This window comes from Lactuca virosa, chromosome 1 (genome assembly GCF_052849685.1).
Source record: "Lactuca virosa cultivar CGN04683 chromosome 1, Lactuca_virosa_CGN04683_v6, whole genome shotgun sequence".
In the NCBI taxonomy this organism is placed as follows: Eukaryota; Viridiplantae; Streptophyta; class Magnoliopsida; order Asterales; family Asteraceae; genus Lactuca; species Lactuca virosa.
In genome coordinates this window covers 260,302,150-260,319,356 of record NC_136426.1, presented here as the reverse complement: position 1 = coordinate 260,319,356, position 17,207 = coordinate 260,302,150, and the positions used below count along the sequence as shown (strand labels likewise).

At 47.0% G+C, this 17,207-nt stretch overlaps 50 non-coding genes across 50 annotated transcripts; all 50 read right to left on the bottom strand.

Moving 5' to 3' along the window:
- Window positions 1-28: 28 nt before the first annotated feature.
- LOC145147950 (5S ribosomal RNA) lies at window positions 29-146 on the bottom strand. The gene has a single exon (XR_013728849.1). It is a non-coding gene; the product is annotated as a 5S ribosomal RNA (ribosomal RNA).
- A 228-nt stretch (window positions 147-374) lies between these two features.
- Window positions 375-493, bottom strand: LOC145148438 (5S ribosomal RNA). Its single transcript, XR_013729322.1, has one exon. It is a non-coding gene; the product is annotated as a 5S ribosomal RNA (ribosomal RNA).
- Window positions 494-722: 229 nt separating this feature from the next.
- On the bottom strand, window positions 723-841 carry LOC145147867 (5S ribosomal RNA). The gene has a single exon (XR_013728760.1). It is a non-coding gene; the product is annotated as a 5S ribosomal RNA (ribosomal RNA).
- Window positions 842-1,070: 229 nt separating this feature from the next.
- Window positions 1,071-1,189, bottom strand: LOC145148255 (5S ribosomal RNA). Its single transcript, XR_013729148.1, has one exon. It is a non-coding gene; the product is annotated as a 5S ribosomal RNA (ribosomal RNA).
- Window positions 1,190-1,420: 231 nt separating this feature from the next.
- On the bottom strand, window positions 1,421-1,539 carry LOC145144232 (5S ribosomal RNA). Its single transcript, XR_013725246.1, has one exon. It is a non-coding gene; the product is annotated as a 5S ribosomal RNA (ribosomal RNA).
- Window positions 1,540-1,767: 228 nt separating this feature from the next.
- LOC145150813 (5S ribosomal RNA) lies at window positions 1,768-1,886 on the bottom strand. Its single transcript, XR_013731626.1, has one exon. It is a non-coding gene; the product is annotated as a 5S ribosomal RNA (ribosomal RNA).
- A 228-nt stretch (window positions 1,887-2,114) lies between these two features.
- LOC145150658 (5S ribosomal RNA) lies at window positions 2,115-2,233 on the bottom strand. Its single transcript, XR_013731468.1, has one exon. It is a non-coding gene; the product is annotated as a 5S ribosomal RNA (ribosomal RNA).
- Window positions 2,234-2,461: 228 nt separating this feature from the next.
- On the bottom strand, window positions 2,462-2,580 carry LOC145144691 (5S ribosomal RNA). Its single transcript, XR_013725696.1, has one exon. It is a non-coding gene; the product is annotated as a 5S ribosomal RNA (ribosomal RNA).
- Window positions 2,581-2,809: 229 nt separating this feature from the next.
- On the bottom strand, window positions 2,810-2,928 carry LOC145153332 (5S ribosomal RNA). The gene has a single exon (XR_013733847.1). It is a non-coding gene; the product is annotated as a 5S ribosomal RNA (ribosomal RNA).
- Window positions 2,929-3,156: 228 nt separating this feature from the next.
- LOC145150563 (5S ribosomal RNA) lies at window positions 3,157-3,274 on the bottom strand. Its single transcript, XR_013731380.1, has one exon. It is a non-coding gene; the product is annotated as a 5S ribosomal RNA (ribosomal RNA).
- A 230-nt stretch (window positions 3,275-3,504) lies between these two features.
- On the bottom strand, window positions 3,505-3,623 carry LOC145149237 (5S ribosomal RNA). The gene has a single exon (XR_013730089.1). It is a non-coding gene; the product is annotated as a 5S ribosomal RNA (ribosomal RNA).
- Window positions 3,624-3,841: 218 nt separating this feature from the next.
- On the bottom strand, window positions 3,842-3,960 carry LOC145134939 (5S ribosomal RNA). The gene has a single exon (XR_013719431.1). It is a non-coding gene; the product is annotated as a 5S ribosomal RNA (ribosomal RNA).
- A 230-nt stretch (window positions 3,961-4,190) lies between these two features.
- On the bottom strand, window positions 4,191-4,308 carry LOC145148356 (5S ribosomal RNA). Its single transcript, XR_013729244.1, has one exon. It is a non-coding gene; the product is annotated as a 5S ribosomal RNA (ribosomal RNA).
- A 228-nt stretch (window positions 4,309-4,536) lies between these two features.
- On the bottom strand, window positions 4,537-4,655 carry LOC145149976 (5S ribosomal RNA). The gene has a single exon (XR_013730810.1). It is a non-coding gene; the product is annotated as a 5S ribosomal RNA (ribosomal RNA).
- A 229-nt stretch (window positions 4,656-4,884) lies between these two features.
- Window positions 4,885-5,003, bottom strand: LOC145144231 (5S ribosomal RNA). Its single transcript, XR_013725245.1, has one exon. It is a non-coding gene; the product is annotated as a 5S ribosomal RNA (ribosomal RNA).
- Window positions 5,004-5,231: 228 nt separating this feature from the next.
- LOC145150252 (5S ribosomal RNA) lies at window positions 5,232-5,350 on the bottom strand. The gene has a single exon (XR_013731072.1). It is a non-coding gene; the product is annotated as a 5S ribosomal RNA (ribosomal RNA).
- Window positions 5,351-5,581: 231 nt separating this feature from the next.
- Window positions 5,582-5,700, bottom strand: LOC145148019 (5S ribosomal RNA). Its single transcript, XR_013728919.1, has one exon. It is a non-coding gene; the product is annotated as a 5S ribosomal RNA (ribosomal RNA).
- A 228-nt stretch (window positions 5,701-5,928) lies between these two features.
- On the bottom strand, window positions 5,929-6,047 carry LOC145149850 (5S ribosomal RNA). The gene has a single exon (XR_013730691.1). It is a non-coding gene; the product is annotated as a 5S ribosomal RNA (ribosomal RNA).
- A 230-nt stretch (window positions 6,048-6,277) lies between these two features.
- Window positions 6,278-6,395, bottom strand: LOC145150431 (5S ribosomal RNA). The gene has a single exon (XR_013731257.1). It is a non-coding gene; the product is annotated as a 5S ribosomal RNA (ribosomal RNA).
- Window positions 6,396-6,624: 229 nt separating this feature from the next.
- On the bottom strand, window positions 6,625-6,743 carry LOC145150799 (5S ribosomal RNA). The gene has a single exon (XR_013731611.1). It is a non-coding gene; the product is annotated as a 5S ribosomal RNA (ribosomal RNA).
- Window positions 6,744-6,972: 229 nt separating this feature from the next.
- Window positions 6,973-7,091, bottom strand: LOC145148611 (5S ribosomal RNA). The gene has a single exon (XR_013729489.1). It is a non-coding gene; the product is annotated as a 5S ribosomal RNA (ribosomal RNA).
- Window positions 7,092-7,318: 227 nt separating this feature from the next.
- LOC145150413 (5S ribosomal RNA) lies at window positions 7,319-7,436 on the bottom strand. Its single transcript, XR_013731239.1, has one exon. It is a non-coding gene; the product is annotated as a 5S ribosomal RNA (ribosomal RNA).
- A 220-nt stretch (window positions 7,437-7,656) lies between these two features.
- Window positions 7,657-7,775, bottom strand: LOC145146865 (5S ribosomal RNA). Its single transcript, XR_013727789.1, has one exon. It is a non-coding gene; the product is annotated as a 5S ribosomal RNA (ribosomal RNA).
- A 230-nt stretch (window positions 7,776-8,005) lies between these two features.
- On the bottom strand, window positions 8,006-8,124 carry LOC145150293 (5S ribosomal RNA). The gene has a single exon (XR_013731112.1). It is a non-coding gene; the product is annotated as a 5S ribosomal RNA (ribosomal RNA).
- Window positions 8,125-8,355: 231 nt separating this feature from the next.
- Window positions 8,356-8,474, bottom strand: LOC145148610 (5S ribosomal RNA). The gene has a single exon (XR_013729488.1). It is a non-coding gene; the product is annotated as a 5S ribosomal RNA (ribosomal RNA).
- Window positions 8,475-8,701: 227 nt separating this feature from the next.
- LOC145150411 (5S ribosomal RNA) lies at window positions 8,702-8,819 on the bottom strand. Its single transcript, XR_013731238.1, has one exon. It is a non-coding gene; the product is annotated as a 5S ribosomal RNA (ribosomal RNA).
- Window positions 8,820-9,038: 219 nt separating this feature from the next.
- LOC145146864 (5S ribosomal RNA) lies at window positions 9,039-9,157 on the bottom strand. The gene has a single exon (XR_013727788.1). It is a non-coding gene; the product is annotated as a 5S ribosomal RNA (ribosomal RNA).
- Window positions 9,158-9,387: 230 nt separating this feature from the next.
- On the bottom strand, window positions 9,388-9,506 carry LOC145150291 (5S ribosomal RNA). The gene has a single exon (XR_013731109.1). It is a non-coding gene; the product is annotated as a 5S ribosomal RNA (ribosomal RNA).
- Window positions 9,507-9,737: 231 nt separating this feature from the next.
- On the bottom strand, window positions 9,738-9,856 carry LOC145149811 (5S ribosomal RNA). The gene has a single exon (XR_013730656.1). It is a non-coding gene; the product is annotated as a 5S ribosomal RNA (ribosomal RNA).
- A 227-nt stretch (window positions 9,857-10,083) lies between these two features.
- LOC145149020 (5S ribosomal RNA) lies at window positions 10,084-10,201 on the bottom strand. Its single transcript, XR_013729882.1, has one exon. It is a non-coding gene; the product is annotated as a 5S ribosomal RNA (ribosomal RNA).
- Window positions 10,202-10,421: 220 nt separating this feature from the next.
- LOC145144911 (5S ribosomal RNA) lies at window positions 10,422-10,540 on the bottom strand. The gene has a single exon (XR_013725912.1). It is a non-coding gene; the product is annotated as a 5S ribosomal RNA (ribosomal RNA).
- Window positions 10,541-10,761: 221 nt separating this feature from the next.
- On the bottom strand, window positions 10,762-10,879 carry LOC145145093 (5S ribosomal RNA). Its single transcript, XR_013726083.1, has one exon. It is a non-coding gene; the product is annotated as a 5S ribosomal RNA (ribosomal RNA).
- Window positions 10,880-11,107: 228 nt separating this feature from the next.
- On the bottom strand, window positions 11,108-11,226 carry LOC145148437 (5S ribosomal RNA). The gene has a single exon (XR_013729321.1). It is a non-coding gene; the product is annotated as a 5S ribosomal RNA (ribosomal RNA).
- A 229-nt stretch (window positions 11,227-11,455) lies between these two features.
- LOC145147865 (5S ribosomal RNA) lies at window positions 11,456-11,574 on the bottom strand. The gene has a single exon (XR_013728757.1). It is a non-coding gene; the product is annotated as a 5S ribosomal RNA (ribosomal RNA).
- Window positions 11,575-11,803: 229 nt separating this feature from the next.
- On the bottom strand, window positions 11,804-11,922 carry LOC145148254 (5S ribosomal RNA). The gene has a single exon (XR_013729147.1). It is a non-coding gene; the product is annotated as a 5S ribosomal RNA (ribosomal RNA).
- A 231-nt stretch (window positions 11,923-12,153) lies between these two features.
- LOC145144230 (5S ribosomal RNA) lies at window positions 12,154-12,272 on the bottom strand. The gene has a single exon (XR_013725244.1). It is a non-coding gene; the product is annotated as a 5S ribosomal RNA (ribosomal RNA).
- Window positions 12,273-12,500: 228 nt separating this feature from the next.
- Window positions 12,501-12,619, bottom strand: LOC145150200 (5S ribosomal RNA). The gene has a single exon (XR_013731024.1). It is a non-coding gene; the product is annotated as a 5S ribosomal RNA (ribosomal RNA).
- Window positions 12,620-12,847: 228 nt separating this feature from the next.
- Window positions 12,848-12,966, bottom strand: LOC145150656 (5S ribosomal RNA). The gene has a single exon (XR_013731467.1). It is a non-coding gene; the product is annotated as a 5S ribosomal RNA (ribosomal RNA).
- Window positions 12,967-13,195: 229 nt separating this feature from the next.
- LOC145144690 (5S ribosomal RNA) lies at window positions 13,196-13,314 on the bottom strand. The gene has a single exon (XR_013725695.1). It is a non-coding gene; the product is annotated as a 5S ribosomal RNA (ribosomal RNA).
- Window positions 13,315-13,546: 232 nt separating this feature from the next.
- LOC145154825 (5S ribosomal RNA) lies at window positions 13,547-13,665 on the bottom strand. The gene has a single exon (XR_013735290.1). It is a non-coding gene; the product is annotated as a 5S ribosomal RNA (ribosomal RNA).
- Window positions 13,666-13,892: 227 nt separating this feature from the next.
- Window positions 13,893-14,010, bottom strand: LOC145149140 (5S ribosomal RNA). Its single transcript, XR_013729997.1, has one exon. It is a non-coding gene; the product is annotated as a 5S ribosomal RNA (ribosomal RNA).
- A 229-nt stretch (window positions 14,011-14,239) lies between these two features.
- LOC145150565 (5S ribosomal RNA) lies at window positions 14,240-14,358 on the bottom strand. The gene has a single exon (XR_013731382.1). It is a non-coding gene; the product is annotated as a 5S ribosomal RNA (ribosomal RNA).
- A 218-nt stretch (window positions 14,359-14,576) lies between these two features.
- On the bottom strand, window positions 14,577-14,695 carry LOC145153334 (5S ribosomal RNA). Its single transcript, XR_013733849.1, has one exon. It is a non-coding gene; the product is annotated as a 5S ribosomal RNA (ribosomal RNA).
- Window positions 14,696-14,925: 230 nt separating this feature from the next.
- On the bottom strand, window positions 14,926-15,043 carry LOC145148355 (5S ribosomal RNA). Its single transcript, XR_013729243.1, has one exon. It is a non-coding gene; the product is annotated as a 5S ribosomal RNA (ribosomal RNA).
- Window positions 15,044-15,271: 228 nt separating this feature from the next.
- Window positions 15,272-15,390, bottom strand: LOC145150502 (5S ribosomal RNA). The gene has a single exon (XR_013731324.1). It is a non-coding gene; the product is annotated as a 5S ribosomal RNA (ribosomal RNA).
- Window positions 15,391-15,620: 230 nt separating this feature from the next.
- Window positions 15,621-15,739, bottom strand: LOC145148386 (5S ribosomal RNA). The gene has a single exon (XR_013729273.1). It is a non-coding gene; the product is annotated as a 5S ribosomal RNA (ribosomal RNA).
- A 228-nt stretch (window positions 15,740-15,967) lies between these two features.
- LOC145150249 (5S ribosomal RNA) lies at window positions 15,968-16,086 on the bottom strand. Its single transcript, XR_013731070.1, has one exon. It is a non-coding gene; the product is annotated as a 5S ribosomal RNA (ribosomal RNA).
- Window positions 16,087-16,317: 231 nt separating this feature from the next.
- LOC145146297 (5S ribosomal RNA) lies at window positions 16,318-16,436 on the bottom strand. Its single transcript, XR_013727248.1, has one exon. It is a non-coding gene; the product is annotated as a 5S ribosomal RNA (ribosomal RNA).
- Window positions 16,437-16,665: 229 nt separating this feature from the next.
- LOC145148710 (5S ribosomal RNA) lies at window positions 16,666-16,784 on the bottom strand. The gene has a single exon (XR_013729582.1). It is a non-coding gene; the product is annotated as a 5S ribosomal RNA (ribosomal RNA).
- Window positions 16,785-17,013: 229 nt separating this feature from the next.
- On the bottom strand, window positions 17,014-17,131 carry LOC145149710 (5S ribosomal RNA). The gene has a single exon (XR_013730561.1). It is a non-coding gene; the product is annotated as a 5S ribosomal RNA (ribosomal RNA).
- Between the last annotated feature and the right edge of the window lie 76 nt (window positions 17,132-17,207).

The following is a 17,207-nucleotide window of genomic DNA, read 5'->3' as shown; positions in this document are numbered from 1 at the left end:
AAAAAACGCAAATGGGCAACGAAAAAGGGGGGTGCAACACGAGGACTTCCCGGGGGTCACCTATCCTAGTACTACTCTCGCCCAAGCACGCTTAACTGCGGAGTTCTGATGGGATCCGGTGCATTAGTGCTGGTATGATCGCACCCGATATAACTATCCATGCTTATTGCTTTTATGTCTTAAAAGACGCAGAACCTCCTTTGTTTTCGTACGCGAGGCGTGGGACCCACGTGACCGATCAGCTCCGTTCCAAAAATACGAAAACCATGAACCATGAATCGGAGGCCACGCGAGCATAGAAATAGCAAGAAAGAAAAAAAAACAAAAAAACCACACGTAAAAACTTAAAAAACGCAAACGGGCAACGAAAAAGGGGGGTGCAACACGAGGACTTCCCAGGGGGTCACCCATCCTAGTACTACTCTCGCCCAAGCACGCATCACAACGGAGTTCTGATGGGATCCGGTGCATTAGTGCTGGTATGATCGCACCCGAAATACTATCCATGCTTATTGTTTTTATGTCTTAAAAGACGCAGAACCTCCTTTGTTTTCGTACGCGAGGCGTGGGACCCACGTGACCGATCGGCTCCGTTCCAAAAATACGAAAACCATGAACCATGAAAGAGGGCACCCGAGCATAGAAATACCAAGAAAGAAAAAAAAAACAAAAAAAAAACCGCACGTAAAATCTAAAAAAACGCAAACGGGCAACGAAAAAGGGGGGTGCAACACGAGGACTTCCCAGGGGGTCACCCATCCTAGTACTACTCTCGCCCAAGCACGCTTCACCGCGGAGTTCTGATAGGATCCGGTGCATTAGTGCTGGTATGATCGCACCCGAAATACTATGCATGCTTATTGTTTTTATGTCTTAAAAGACGCAGAACCTCCTTTGTTTTCGTACGCGAGGAGTGGGACCCACGTGACCGATCGGCTCCGTTCCAAAAATACGAAAACCATGAACCATGAAGCGGAGGCCACGCGAGCATAGAAATAGCAAGAAAGAAAAAAAAACAAAAAAAAAACCGCACGTAAAATCTAAAAAAACGCAAACGGGCAACGAAAAAGGAGGTGCAACACGAGGACTTCCCAGGGGGTCACCCATCCTAGTACTACTCTCGCCCAAGCACGCTTCACAGCAGAGTTCTGATGGGATCCGGTGCATTAGTGCTGGTATGATCGCACCCGAAATACTATCCATGGTTATTGCTTTTTTGTCTTAAAAGACGCAGAACCTCCTTTGTCTTCGTACGCGAGGCGTGGGACCCACGTGACCGATCGGCTCCGTTCCAAAAATACGAAAACCATGAACCATGAAACGGAGGCCACCCGAGCATAGAAATAGCAAGAAAGAAAAAAAAAACAAAAAAAAACCGCACGTAAAATCTAAAAAAACGCAAACGGGCAACGAAAAAGGGGGGGTGCAACACGAGGACTTCCCAGGGGGTCACCCATCCTAGTACTACTCTCGCCCAAGCACGCTTCACAGCGGAGTTCTGATGGGATCCGGTGCATTAGTGCTGGTATGATCGCACCCGAAATACTATCCATGCTTATTGCTTTTATGTCTTAAAAGACGCAGAACCTCCTTTGTTTTCGTACGCGAGGCGTGGGACCCACGTGACCGATCGGCTCCGTTCCAAAAATACGAAAAGCATCAACCATGAAGCGGAGGCCACTCGAGCATAGAAATAGCAAGAAAGAAAAAAAAACAAAAAAAAACCGCACGTAAAATCTAAAAAAACGCAAACGGGCAACGAAAAAGGAGGTGCAACACAAGGACTTCCCAGGGGGTCACCCATCCTAGTACTACTCTCGCCCAAGCATGCTTAACTGCGGGGTTCTGATGGGATCCAGTGCATTAGTGCTGGTATGATGGCACCCGAAATACTATCCATGCTTATTGCTTTTATGTCTTAAAAGACGCAGAACCTCCTTTGTTTTTGTACGGGAGGCGTAGGACCCACGTGACCGATCGGCTCCGTTCCAAAAATACGAAAACCATGAACCATGAAGCGGAGGCCACGCGAGCATAGAAATAGCAAGAAAGAAAAAAAAACAAAAAAAACGACACGTAAAATCTAAAAAAACGCAAACGGGCAACGAAAAAGGGGGGTGCAACACGAGGACTTCCCAGGGGGTCACTAATCCTAGTACTACTCTCGCCCAAGCACGCTTCACAACGGAGTTCTGATGGGATCCGGTGCATTAGTGCGGGTATGATCGCACCCGAAATACTATCCATGCTTATTGCTTTTATGTCTTAAAAGACGCAGAACCTCCTTTGTTTTCGTACGCGAGGCGTGGGACCCACGTGACCGATCGGTTCCGTTCCAAAAATACGAAAAGCATCAACCATGAAGCGGAGGCCACCCGAGCATAGAAATAGCAAGAAAGAAAAAAAACAAAAAAAAACCGCACGTAAAATCTAAAAAAACGTAAACGGGCAACGAAAAAGGGGGGTGCAACACGAGGACTTCCCAGGGGGTCACCCATCCTAGTACTACTCTCGCCCAAGCACGCTTAACTGCAGAGTTCTGATGTGATCCGGTGCATTAGTGCTGGTATGATCGCACCCGAAATACTATTCATGTTTATTGCTTTTATATCTTAAAAGACGCAGAACCTCCTTTGTTTTCGTACGCGAGGCGTGGAACCCACGTGACCGATCGGCTCTGTTCGAAAAATACGAAAACCATCAACCATGAAGCGGATGCCACCCGAGCATAGAAATAGCAAGAAAGAAAAAAAAAACAAAAAAAAACGCACGTAAAATCTAAAAAAACGCAAACGGGCAACGAAAAAGGGGGGTGCAACACGAGGACTTCCCAGGGGGTCACCCATCCTAGTACTACTCTCGCCCAAGCACGCTTAACTTCGGAGTTCTGATGGGATCCGGTGAATTAGTGCTGGTATGATCGCACCCGAAATACTATCCATGCTTATTGCTTTTATTACTTAAAAGACGCAGAACCTCCTTTGTTTTCGTACGCGAGGCGTGGGACCCACGTGACCGATCGGCTCCGTTCCAAAAATACGAAAACCATCAACCATGAAACGGAGGCCACCCGAGCATAGAAATAGCAAGAAAGAAAAAAAAACAAAAAAAACCGCACGTAAAATCTAAAAAAAGGCAAACGGGCAACGAAAAAATGGGGTGCAACACGAGGACTTCCCGGGGGTCACCCATCCTAGTACTACTCTCGCCCAAGGACACTTAACTGCGGAGTTCTGATGGGATCCGGTGCATTAGTGCTGGTACGAGCGCACCCGATATAACTATCAATGCTTATTGCTTTTATGTCTTAAAAGACGCAGAACCTCCTTTGTTTTCGTACGCGAGGCGTGTGACCCACGTGACCGATCAGCTCCGTTCCAAAAATACGAAAACCATGAACCATGAAGCGGAGGCCACGCGAGCATAGAAATAGCAAGAAAGAAAAAAAAAACAAAAAAAACCACTCGTAAAATCTAAAAAAACGCAAACGGGCAACGAAAAAGGGGGGTGCAACACGACATCTTCCCAGGGGGTCACCCATCCTAGTACTACTCTCGCCCAAGCACGCTTCACAGCGGAGTTCTGATGGGATCCGATGCATTAGTGCTGGTATGATCGCACCCGAAATACTATCCATGCTTATTGCTTTTATGTCTTAAAAGACGCAGAACCTCCTTTGTTTTCGTACGCGAGGCGTGGGACCCACGTGACCAATCGGCTCCGTTCCAAAAATACGAAAAGTATCAACCATGAAGCGGAGGCCACCCGAGCATAGAAATACCAAGAAAGAAAAAAAAACCGCACGTAAAATCTAAAAAAACGCAAACGGGCAACGAAAAAAGGGGTGCAACACGAGGACTTCCCAAGGGGTCACCCATCCTAGTACTACTCTCGCCCAAACACGCTTAACTGCGGAGTTCTGATGGGATCCGGTGCATTAGTGCTGGTATGATCGCACCCGATATAACTATCCATGCTTATTGCTTTTATGTCTTAAAAGACGCAGAACCTCCTTTGTTTTCTTACGCGAGGCGTGGGACCCACGTGACCGATCGGCTCCGTTCCAAAAATACGAAAACTATCACCCATGAAGCGGAGGCCACCCGAGCATAGAAATAGCAAGAAAGAAAAAAAACAAAAAAAAAACCGCACGTAAAATCTAAAAAAACGCAAACGGGCAACGATAAAGGGGGGTGCAACACGAGGACTTCCCGGGGGTCACCCATCCTAGTACTACTCTCGCCTAAGCACGCTTAACTGCGGAGTTCTGATGGGATCCGGTGCATTAGTGCTGGTATGATCGCACCCGATATAACTATCCATGCTTATTGCTTTTATGTCTTAAAAGACGCAGAACCTCCTTTGTTTTCGTACGCGAGGCGTGGGACCCACGTGACCGATCAGCTCCGTTCCAAAAATACGAAAACCATGAACCATGAATCGGAGGCCACGCGAGCATAGAAATAGCAAGAAAGAAAAAAAAACAAAAAAACCACACGTAAAATCTTAAAAAACGCAAACGGGCAAAGAAAAAGGGGGGTGCAACACGAGGACTTCCCAGGGGTTCACCCATCCTAGTACTACTCTCGCCCAAGCATGCTTCACAGCGGAGTTCTGATGGGATCCGGTGCATTAGTGCTGGTATGATCGCACCCGAAATACTATCCATGCTTATTGCTTTTATGTCTTAAAAGACGCAGAACCTCCTTTGTTTTCGCACGCGAGGCGTGGGACCCACATGACCGATCGGCTCCGTTCCAAAAATACGAAAACCATGAACCATGAAACGGAGGCCACCCGAGCATAGAAATACCAAGAAAGAAAAAAAAACAAAAAAAAAACCGCACGTAAAAACTAAAAAAACGCAAACGGGCAACGAAAAAGGGGGTGCAACACGAGGACTTCCCAGGGGGTCACCCATCCTAGTACTACTCTCGCCCAAGCACGCTTCACAGCGGAGTTCTGATGGGATCCGGTGCATTAGTGCTGGTATGATCGCACCCGAAATGCTATCCATGCTTATTGTTTTTATGTCTTAAAAGACGCAGAACCACCTTTGTTTTCGTACGCGAGGCGTGGGACCCACGTGACCGATCAGATCCGTTCCAAAAATACGAAAACCATGAACCATGAAGCGGAGGCCACGCGAGCATAGAAATAGCAAGAAAGAAAAAAAACAAAAAAAAAACTGCACGTAAAATCTAAAAAAACGCAAACGGGCAACGAAAAAGGAGGTGCAACACGAGGACTTCCCAGGGGGTCACCCATCCTAGTACTACTCTCGCCCAAGCACGCTTCACAGCAGAGTTCTGATGGGATCCGGTGCATTAGTGCTTGTATGATCGCACCCGAAATACTATCCATGCTTATTGCTTTTATGTCTTAAAAGACGCAGAACCTCCTTTGTTTTCGTACGCGAGGCGTGGGACCCACGTGACCGATCGGCTCCGTTCCAAAAATACGAAAACCATGAACCATGAAAAGGAGGCCACCCGAGCATAGAAATAGCAAGAAAGAAAAAAAAAACAAAAAAAAACCGCACGTAAAATCTAAAAAAACGCAAACGGGCAACGAAAAAGGGGGGGTGCAACACGAGGACTTCCCAGGGGGTCACCCATCCTAGTACTACTCTCGCCCAAGCACGCTTAACTGCGGAGTTTTGATGGGATCCGGTGCATTAGTGCTGGTATGATGGCACCCGAAATACTATTCATGCTTATTGCTTTTATGTCTTAAAAGACGCAGAACCTCCTTTGTTTTCGTACACGAGGCGTGGAACCCACGTGACCGATCGGCTCTGTTCCAAAAATACGATAACCATCAACCATGAAGCGGAGGCCACCCGAGCATAGAAATAGCAAGAAAGAAAAAAAACAAAAAAAAACCGCACGTAAAATTTAAAAAAATGCAAACGGGCAACGAAAAAGGGGGGTGCAACACGAGGACTTCCGAAGGGGTCACACATCCTAGTACTACTCTCGCCCAAGCACGCTTAACTGCGGAGTTCTGATGGGATCCAGTGAATTAGTGCTGGTATGATCGCACCCGAAATACTATCCATGCTTATTGCTTTTATGTCTTAAAAGACGCAGAACCTCCTTTGTTTTCATACGCGAGGCGTGGGACCCACGTGACCGATCGGCTCCGTTCCAAAAATACGAAAACCATCAACCATGAAGCGGAGGCCACCCGAGCATAGAAATAGCAAGAAAAGAAAAAAAACAAAAAAAAACCGCACGTAAAATCTAAAAAAACGCAAACGGGCAACGAAAAAGGGGGGGTGCAACACGAGGACTTTCCGGGGGTCACCCATCCTAGTACTACTCTCGCCCAAGCACACTTAACTGCGGAGTTCTGATGGGATCCGGTGCAATAGTGCTGGTATAATCGCATCCGATATAACTATCCATGCTTATTGCTTTTATGTCTTAAAAGACGCAGAATCTCCTTTTTTTCGTACGCGAGGCGTGGGACCCACGTGACCGATCAGCTCCGTTCCAAAAATACGAAAACCATGAACCATGAAGCGGAGGCCACGCGAGCATAGAAATAGCAAGAAAGAAAAAAAAAACAAAAAAAACCACACGTAAAATCTAAAAAAACGCAAACGGGCAACGAAAAAGGGGGGTACAACACGAGGACTTCCCGGTGGGTCACCCATCCTAGTACTGCTCTCGCCCAAGCACGCATCACAGCGGAGTTCTGATGGGATCCGGTGCATTAGTGCTGGTATGATCGCACCCGAAATACTATCCATGCTTATTGCTTTTATGTCTTAAAAGACGCAGAAGCTCCTTTGTTTTCGTACGCGAGGCGTGGAACCCACGTGACCGATCAGCTCCGTTCCAAAAATACGAAAAGCATCAACCATGAAGCGGAGGCCACCCGAGCATAGAAATAGCAAGAAAGAAAAAAAAACAAAAAAAAAACGCACGTAAAATCTAAAAAAACGTAAATGGGCAACGAAAAAGGGGGGTGCAACACGAGGACTTCCCAGGGGGTCACCCATCCTAGTACTACTCTCGCCCAAGCACGCTTAACTGCGGAGTTTTGATGTGATCTGGTGCATTAGTGCTGGTATGATCGCACCCGAAATACTATTCATGCTTATTTCTTTTATATCTTAAAAGACGCAGAACCTCCTTTGTTTTCGTACGCGAGGCGTGGGACCCACGTGACCGATCGGCTCCGTTCCAAAAATACGAAAAGCATCAACCATGAAGCGGAGGCCACCCGAACATAGAAATAGCAAGAAAGAAAAAAAAATAAAAAAACCGCACGTAAAATCTAAAAAAACGCAAACGGGCAACGAAAAAAGGGGGTGCAACACGAGGACTTCCCTGGGGTCACCCATCCTAGTACTACTCTCGCCCAAGCACACTTAACTGCGGAGTTGTGATGGGATCCGGTGCATTAGTGCTGGTATGATCGCACCCGATATAACTATCCATGCTTATTGCTTTTATGTCTTAAAAGACGCAGAACCTCCTTTGTTTTCGTACGCGAGGCGTGGGACCCACGTGACCAATCAGCTCCGTTCCAAAAATACGAAAAGCATCAACCATGAAGCGGAGGCCACCCGAGCATAGAAATAGCAAGAAAGAAAAAAAAAACCGCACATAAAATCTAAAAAAACGCAAACGGGCAACGAAAAAAGGGGTGCAACACGAGGACTTCCCAATGGGTCACCCATCCTAGTACTACTCTCGCCCTAGCACGCTTAACTGTGGAGTTCTGATGGGATCCGGTGCATTAGTGCGGGTATGATCGCACCCGATATAACTATCCATGCTTATTGCTTTTATGTCTTAAAAGACGTAGAACCTCCTTTGTTTTCGTACGCGAGGCGTGGGACCCACGTGACTGATCGGCTCCGTTCCAAAAATACGAAAACTATCACCCATGAAGCGGAGGCCACCCGAGCATAAAAATAGCAAGAAAGAAAAAAAAACAAAAAAAAACCGCACGTAAAATCTAAAAAAACGCAAACGGGCAACGAAAAAGGGGGGTGCAACACGAGGACTTCCCGGTGGGTCACCCATCCTAGTACTGCTCTCGCCCAAGCACGCATCACAGCGGAGTTCTGATGGGATCCGGTGCATTAGTGCTGGTATGATCGCACCCGAAATACTATCCATGCTTATTGCTTTTATGTCTTAAAAGACGCAGAACCTCCTTTGTTTTCGTACGCGAGGCGTGGAACCCACGTGACCGATCGGCTCCGTTCCAAAAATACGAAAAGCATCAACCATGAAGCGGAGGCCACCCGAGCATAGAAATAGCAAGAAAGAAAAAAAAAACAAAAAAAAAACCGCACGTAAAATCTAAAAAAACGTAAACGGGCAACGAAAAAGGGGGGTGCAACACGAGGACTTCCCAGGGGGTCACCCATCCTAGTACTACTCTCGCCCAAGCACGCTTAACTGCGGAGTTTTGATGTGATCTGGTGCATTAGTGCTGGTATGATCGCACCCAAAATACTATTCATGCTTATTGCTTTTATATCTTAAAAGACGCAGAACCTCCTTTGTTTTCGTACGCGAGGCGTGGGACCCACGTGACCGATCGGCTCCGTTCCAAAAATACGAAAAGCATCAACCATGAAGCGGAGGCCACCCGAGCATAGAAATAGCAAGAAAGAAAAAAAAATAAAAAAACCGCACGTAAAATCTAAAAAAACGCAAACGGGCAACGAAAAAAGGGGGTGCAACACGAGGACTTCCCTGGGGTCACCCATCCTAGTACTACTCTCGCCCAAGCACACTTAACTGCGGAGTTGTGATGGGATCCGGTGCATTAGTGCTGGTATGATCGCACCCGATATAACTATCCATGCTTATTGCTTTTATGTCTTAAAAGACGCAGAACCTCCTTTGTTTTCGTACGCGAGGCGTGGGACCCAGGTGACCAATCAGCTCCGTTCCAAAAATACGAAAAGCATCAACCATGAAGCGGAGGCCACCCGAGCATAGAAATAGCAAGAAAGAAAAAAAAACCGCACATAAAATCTAAAAAAACGCAAACGGGCAACGAAAAAAGGGGTGCAACACGAGGACTTCCCAATGGGTCACCCATCCTAGTACTACTCTCGCCCTAGCACGCTTAACTGTGGAGTTCTGATGGGATCCGGTGCATTAGTGCGGGTATGATCGCACCCGATATAACTATCCATGCTTATTGCTTTTATGTCTTAAAAGACGTAGAACCTCCTTTGTTTTCGTACGCGAGGCGTGGGACCCACGTGACTGATCGGCTCCGTTCCAAAAATACGAAAACTATCACCCATGAAGCGGAGGCCACCCGAGCATAGAAATAGCAAGAAAGAAAAAAAACAAAAAAAAAACCGCACGTAAAATCTAAAAAAACGCAAACGGGCAACGAAAAAGGGGGGTGCAACACGAGGACTTCCCGGTGGGTCACCCATCCTAGTACTGCTCTCGCCCAAGCACGCATCACAGCGGAGTTCTGATGGGATCCGGTGCATTAGTGCTGGTATGATCGCACCCGAAATACTATCCATGCTTATTGCTTTTATGTCTTAAAAGACGCAGAACCTCCTTTGTTTTCGTACGCGAGGCGTGGAACCCACGTGACCGATCGGCTCCGTTCCAAAAATACGAAAAGCATCAACCATGAAGCGGAGGCCACCCGAGCATAGAAATAGCAAGAAAGAAAAAAAAAACAAAAAAAAAACCGCACGTAAAATCTAAAAAAACGTAAACGGGCAACGAAAAAGGGGGGTGCAACACGAGGACTTCCCAGGGGGTCACCCATCCTAGTACTACTCTCGCCCAAGCACGCTTAACTGCGGAGTTTTGATGTGATCTGGTGCATTAGTGCTGGTATGATCGCCCCCAAAATACTATTCATGCTTATTGCTTTTATATCTTAAAAGACGCAGAACCTCCTTTGTTTTCGTACGCGAGGCGTGGGACCCACGTGACCGATCGGCTCCGTTCCAAAAATACGAAAAGCATCAACCATGAAGCGGATGCCACCCGAGCATAGAAATAGCAAGAAAGAAAAAAAAATAAAAAAACCGCACGTAAAATCTAAAAAAACGCAAACGGGCAACGAAAAAAGGTGGTGCAACACGAGGACTTCCCTGGGGTCACCCATCCTAGTACTACTCTCGCCCAAGCACACTTAACTGCGGAGTTCTGATGGGATCCGGTGCATTAGTGCTGGTATGATCGCACCCGATATAACTATCCATGCTTATTGCTTTTATGTCTTAAAAGACGCAGAACCTCCTTTGTTTTCGTACGCGAGGCGTGGGACCCACGTGACCAATCAGCTCCGTTCCAAAAATACGAAAAGCATCAACCATGAAGCGGAGGCCACCCGAGCATAGAAATAGCAAGAAAGAAAAAAAAAACCGCACATAAAATCTAAAAAAACGCAAACGGGCAACGAAAAAAGGGGTGCAACACGAGGACTTCCCAATGGGTCACCCATCCTAGTACCACTCTCGCCCAAGCACGCTTAACTGCGGAGTTCTGATGGGATCCGGTGCATTAGTGCTGGTATGATCGCACCCGATATAACTATCCATGCTTATTGCTTTTATGTCTTAAAAGACGCAGAACCTCCTTTGTTTTCGTACGCGAGGCATGGGACCCACGTGACCGATCGGCTCCGTTCCAAAAATACGAAAACTATCACCCATGAAGCGGAGGCCACCCGAGCATAGAAATAGCATGAAAGAAAAAAAAAACCGCACGTAAAATCTAAAAAAACGCAAACGGGCAACGAAAAAGGGGGGTGCAACACGAGGACTTCCCGGGGGTCACCCATCCTAGTACTACTCTCGCCCAAGCACGCTTAACTGCGGAGTTCTGATGGGATCCGGTGCATTAGTGCTGGTATGATCGCACCCGATATAACTATCCATGCTTATTGCTTTTATGTCTTAAAAGACGCAGAACCTCCTTTGTTTTCGTACGCGAGGCGTGGGACCCACGTGACCGATCAGCTCCGTTCCAAAAATACGAAAACCATGAACCATGAATCGGAGGCCACGCGAGCATAGAAATAGCAAGAAAGAAAAAAAAACAAAAAAACCACACGTAAAATCTTAAAAAACGCAAACGGGCAACGAAAAAGGGGGGTGCAACACGAGGACTTCCCAGGGGGTCACCCATCCTAGTACTACTCTCGCCCAAGCACGCATCACAACGGAGTTCTGATGGGATCCGGTGCATTAGTGCTGGTATGATCGCACCCGAAATACTATCCATGCTTATTGTTTTTATGTCTTAAAAGACGCAGAACCTCCTTTGTTTTCGTACGCGAGGCGTGGGACCCACGTGACCGATCGGCTCCGTTCCAAAAATACGAAAACCATGAACCAAGAAAGAGGGCACCCGAGCATAGAAATACCAAGAAAGAAAAAAAAAACAAAAAAAAAACCGCACGTAAAATCTAAAAAAACGCAAACGGGCAACGAAAAAGGGGGGTGCAACACGAGGACTTCCCAGGGGGTCACCCATCCTAGTACTACTCTCGCCCAAGCACGCTTCACCGCGGAGTTCTGATAGGATCCGGTGCATTAGTGCTGGTATGATCGCACCCGAAATACTATGCATGCTTATTGTTTTTATGTCTTAAAAGACGCAGAACCTCCTTTGTTTTCGTACGCGAGGAGTGGGACCCACGTGACCGATCGGCTCCGTTCCAAAAATACGAAAACCATGAACCATGAAGCGGAGGCCACGCGAGCATAGAAATAGCAAGAAAGAAAAAAAAACAAAAAAAAAACGGCACGTAAAATCTAAAAAAACGCAAACGGGCAACGAAAAAGGAGGTGCAACACGAGGACTTCCCAGGGGGTCACCCATCCTAGTACTACTCTCGCCCAAGCACGCTTCACAGCAGAGTTCTGATGGGATCCGGTGCATTAGTGCTGGTATGATCGCACCCGAAACACTATCCATGGTTATTGCTTTTTTGTCTTAAAAGACGCAGAACCTCCTTTGTTTTCGTACGCGAGGCGTGGGACCCACGTGACCGATCGGCTCCGTTCCAAAAATACGAAAACCATGAACCATGAAACGGAGGCCACCCGAGCATAGAAATAGCAAGAAAGAAAAAAAAACAAAAAAAAAACCGCACGTAAAATCTAAAAAAACGCAAACGGGCAACGAAAAAGGGGGGGTGCAACACGAGGACTTCCCAGGGGGTCACCCATCCTAGTACTACTCTCGCCCAAGCACGCTTCACAGCGGAGTTCTGATGGGATCCGGTGCATTAGTGCTGGTATGATCGCACCCGAAATACTATCCATGCTTATTGCTTTTATGTCTTAAAAGACGCAGAACCTCCTTTGTTTTCGTACGCGAGGCGTGGGACCCACGTGACCGATCGGCTCCGTTCCAAAAATACCAAAAGCATCAACCATGAAGCGGAGGCCACTCGAGCATAGAAATAGCAAGAAAGAAAAAAAAACAAAAAAAAACCGCACGTAAAATCTAAAAAAACGCAAACGGGCAACGAAAAAGGAGGTGCAACACAAGGACTTCCCAGGGGGTCACCCATCCTAGTACTACTCTCGCCCAAGCACGCTTAACTGCGGGGTTCTGATGGGATCCAGTGCATTAGTGCTGGTATGATGGCACCCGAAATACTATCCATGCTTATTGCTTTTATGTCTTAAAAGACGCAGAACCTCCTTTGTTTTTGTACGCGAGGCGTAGGACCCACGTGACCGATCGGCTCCGTTCCAAAAATACGAAAACCATGAACCATGAAGCGGAGGCCACGCGAGCATAGAAATAGGAAGAAAGAAAAAAAAACAAAAAAAACGAACCGTAAAATCTAAAAAAACGCAAACGGGCAACGAAAAAGGGGGGTGCAACACGAGGACTTCCCAGGGGGTCACTAATCCTAGTACTACTCTCGCCCAAGCACGCTTCACAACGGAGTTCTGATGGGATCCGGTGCATTAGTGCGGGTATGATCGCACCCGAAATACTATCCATGCTTATTGCTTTTATGTCTTAAAAGACGCAGAACCTCCTTTGTTTTCGTACGCGAGGCGTGGGACCCACGTGACCGATCGGTTCCGTTCCAAAAATACGAAAAGCATCAACCATGAAGCGGAGGCCACCCGAGCATAGAAATAGCAAGAAAGAAAAAAAACAAAAAAAAAACCGCACGTAAAATCTAAAAAAACGTAAACGGGCAACGAAAAAGGGGGGTGCAACACGAGGACTTCCCAGGGGGTCACCCATCCTAGTACTACTCTCGCCCAAGCACGCTTAACTGCAGAGTTCTGATGTGATCCGGTGCATTAGTGCTGGTATGATCGCACCCGAAATACTATTCATGCTTATTGCTTTTATATCTTAAAAGACGCAGAACCTCCTTTGTTTTCGTACGCGAGGCGTGGAACCCACGTGACCGATCGGTTCTGTTCGAAAAATACGAAAACCATCAACCATGAAGCGGAGGCCACCCGAGCATAGAAATAGCAAGAAAGAAAAAAAAAACAAAAAAAAAAACCGCACGTAAAATCTAAAAAAATGCAAACGGGCAACGAAAAAGGGGGGTGCAACACGAGGACTTCCCAGGGGGTCACCCATCCTAGTACTACTCTCGCCCAAGCACGCTTAACTGCGGAGTTCTGATGGGATCCGGTGAATTAGTGCTGGTATGATCGCACCCGAAATACTATCCATGCTTATTGCTTTTATGACTTAAAAGACGCAGAACCTCCTTTGTTTTCGTACGCGAGGCGTGGGACCCACGTGACCGATCGGCTCCGTTCCAAAAATACGAAAACCATCAACCATGAAACGGAGGCCACCCGAGCATAGAAATAGCAAGAAAGAAAAAAAAACAAAAAAACCGCACGTAAAATCTAAAAAAAGGCAAACGGGCAACGAAAAAATGGGGTGCAACACGAGGACTTCCCGGGGGTCACCCATCCTAGTACTACTCTCGCCCAAGGACACTTAACTGCGGAGTTCTGATGGGATCCGGTGCATTAGTGCTGGTATGATCGCACCCGATATAACTATCAATGCTTATTGCTTTTATGTCTTAAAAGACGCAGAACCTCCTTTGTTTTCGTACGCGAGGCGTGGGACCCACGTGACCGATCAGCTCCGTTCCAAAAATACGAAAACCATGAACCATGAAGCGGAGGCCACGCGAGCATAGAAATAGCAAGAAAGAAAAAAAAACAAAAAAAACCACTCGTAAAATCTAAAAAAACGCAAACGGGCAACGAAAAAGGGGGGTGCAACACGACAACTTCCCAGGGGGTCACCCATCCTAGTACTACTCTCGCCCAAGCACGCTTCACAGCGGAGTTCTGATGGGATCCGATGCATTAGTGCTGGTATGATGGCACCCGAAATACTATCCATGCTTATTGCTTTTATGTCTTAAAAGACGCAGAACCTCCTTTGTTTTCGTACGCGAGGCGTGGGACCCACGTGACCAATCGGCTCCGTTCCAAAAATACGAAAAGTATCAACCATGAAGCGGAGGCCACCCGAGCATAGAAATACCAAGAAAGAAAAAAAAACCGCACGTAAAATCTAAAAAAACGCAAACGGGCAACGAAAAAAGGGGTGCAACACGAGGACTTCCCAAGGGGTCACCCATCCTAGTACTACTCTCGCCCAAGCACGCTTAACTGCGGAGTTCTGATGGGATCCGGTGCATTAGTGCTGGTATGATCGCACCCGATATAACTATCCATGCTTATTGCTTTTATGTCTTAAAAGACGCAGAACCTCCTTTGTTTTCTTACGCGAGGCGTGGGACCCACGTGACCGATCGGCTCCGTTCCAAAAATACGAAAACTATCACCCATGAAGCGGAGGCCACCCGAGCATAGAAATAGCAAGAAAGAAAAAAAACAAAAAAAAAACCGCACGTAAAATCTAAAAAAACGCAAACGGGCAACGATAAAGGGGGGTGCAACACGAGGACTTCCCGGGGGTCACCCATCCTAGTACTACTCTCGCCTAAGCACGCTTAACTGCGGAGTTCTGATGGGATCCGGTGCATTAGTGCTGGTATGATCGCACCCGATATAACTATCCATGCTTATTGCTTTTATGTCTTAAAAGACGCAGAACCTCCTTTGTTTTCGTACGCGAGGCGTGGGACCCACGTGACCGATCAGCTCCGTTCCAAAAATACGAAAACCATGAACCATGAATCGGAGGCCACGCGAGCATAGAAATAGCAAGAAAGAAAAAAAAACAAAAAAACCACACGTAAAATCTTAAAAAACGCAAACGGGCAAAGAAAAAGGGGGGTGCAACACGAGGACTTCCCAGGGGTTCACCCATCCTAGTACTACTCTCGCCCAAGCACGCTGCACAGCGGAGTTCTAATGGGATCCGGTGCATTAGTGCTGGTATGATCGCACCCGAAATACTATCCATGCTTATTGCTTTTATGTCTTAAAAGACGCAGAACCTCCTTTGTTTTCGTACGCGAGGCGTGGGACCCACATGACCGAGCGGCTCCGTTCCAAAAATACGAAAACCATGAACCATGAAACGGAGGCCACCCGAGCATAGAAATACCAAGAAAGAAAAAAAAAACAAAAAAAAAACCGCACGTAAAAACTAAAAAAACGCAAACGGGCAACGAAAAAGGGGGTGCAACACGAGGACTTCCCAGGGGGTCACCCATCCTAGTACTACTCTCGCCCAAGCACGCTTCAAAGCGGAGTTCTGATGGGATCCGGTGCATTAGTGCTGGTATGATCGCACCCGAAATGCTATCCATGCTTATTGTTTTTATGTCTTAAAAGACGCAGAACCACCTTTGTTTTCGTACGCGAGGCGTGGGACCCACGTGACCGATCAGATCCGTTCCAAAAATACGAAAACCATGAACCATGAAGCGGAGGCCACGCGAGCATAGAAATAGCAAGAAAGAAAAAAAACAAAAAAAAAACTGCACGTAAAATCTAAAAAAACGCAAACGGGCAACGAAAAAGGAGGTGCAACACGAGGACTTCCCAGGGGGTCACCCATCCTAGTACTACTCTCGCCCAAGCACGCTTCACAGCAGAGTTCTGATGGGATCCGGTGCATTAGTGCTTGTATGATCGCACCCGAAATACTATCCATGCTTATTGCTTTTATGTCTTAAAAGACGCAGAACCTGCTTTGTTTTCGTACGCGAGGCGTGGGACCCACGTGACCGATCGGCTCCGTTCCAAAAATACGAAAACCATGAACCATGAAACGGAGGCCACCCGAGCATAGAAATAGCAAGAAAGAAAAAAAAACAAAAAAAAACCGCACGTAAAATCTAAAAAAACGCAAACGGGCAACGAAAAAGGGGGGGGTGCAACACGAGGACTTCCCAGGGGGTCACCCATCCTAGTACTACTCTCGCCCAAGCACGCTTAACTGCGGAGTTCTGATGGGATCCGATGCATTATTGCTGGTATGATCGCACCCGAAATACTATTCATGCTTATTGCTTTTATGTCTTAAAAGACGCAGAACCTCCTTTGTTTTCGTACACGAGGCGTGGAACCCACGTGACCGATCGGCTCTGTTCCAAAAATACGATAACCATCAACCATGAAGCGGAGGCCACCCGAGCATAGAAATAGCAAGAAAGAAAAAAAACAAAAAAAAACCGCACGTAAAATTTAAAAAAATGCAAACGGGCAACGAAAAAGGGGGGGTGCAACACGAGGACTTCCCAAGGGGTCACACATCCTAGTACTACTCTCGCCCAAGCACGCTTAACTGCGGAGTTCTGATGGGATCCAGTGAATTAGTGCTGGTATGATCGCACCCGAAATACTATCCATGCTTATTGCTTTTATGTCTTAAAAGACGCAGAACCTCCTTTGTTTTCATACGCGAGGCGTGGGACCCACGTGACCGATCGGCTCCGTTCCAAAAATACGAAAACCATCAACCATGAAGCGGAGGCCACCCGAGCATAGAAATAGCAAGAAAGAAAAAAAACAAAAAAAAACCGCACGTAAAATCTAAAAAAACGCAAACGGGCAACGAAAAAGGGGGGGTGCAACACGAGGACTTTCCGGGGGTCACCCATCCTAGTACTACTCTCGCCCAAGCACACTTAACTGCGGAGTTCTGATGGGATCCGGTGCAATAGTGCTGGTATAATCGCACCCGATATAACTATCCATGCTTATTGCTTTTATGTCTTAAAAGACGCAGAATCTCCTTTTTTTCGTACGCGAGGCGTGG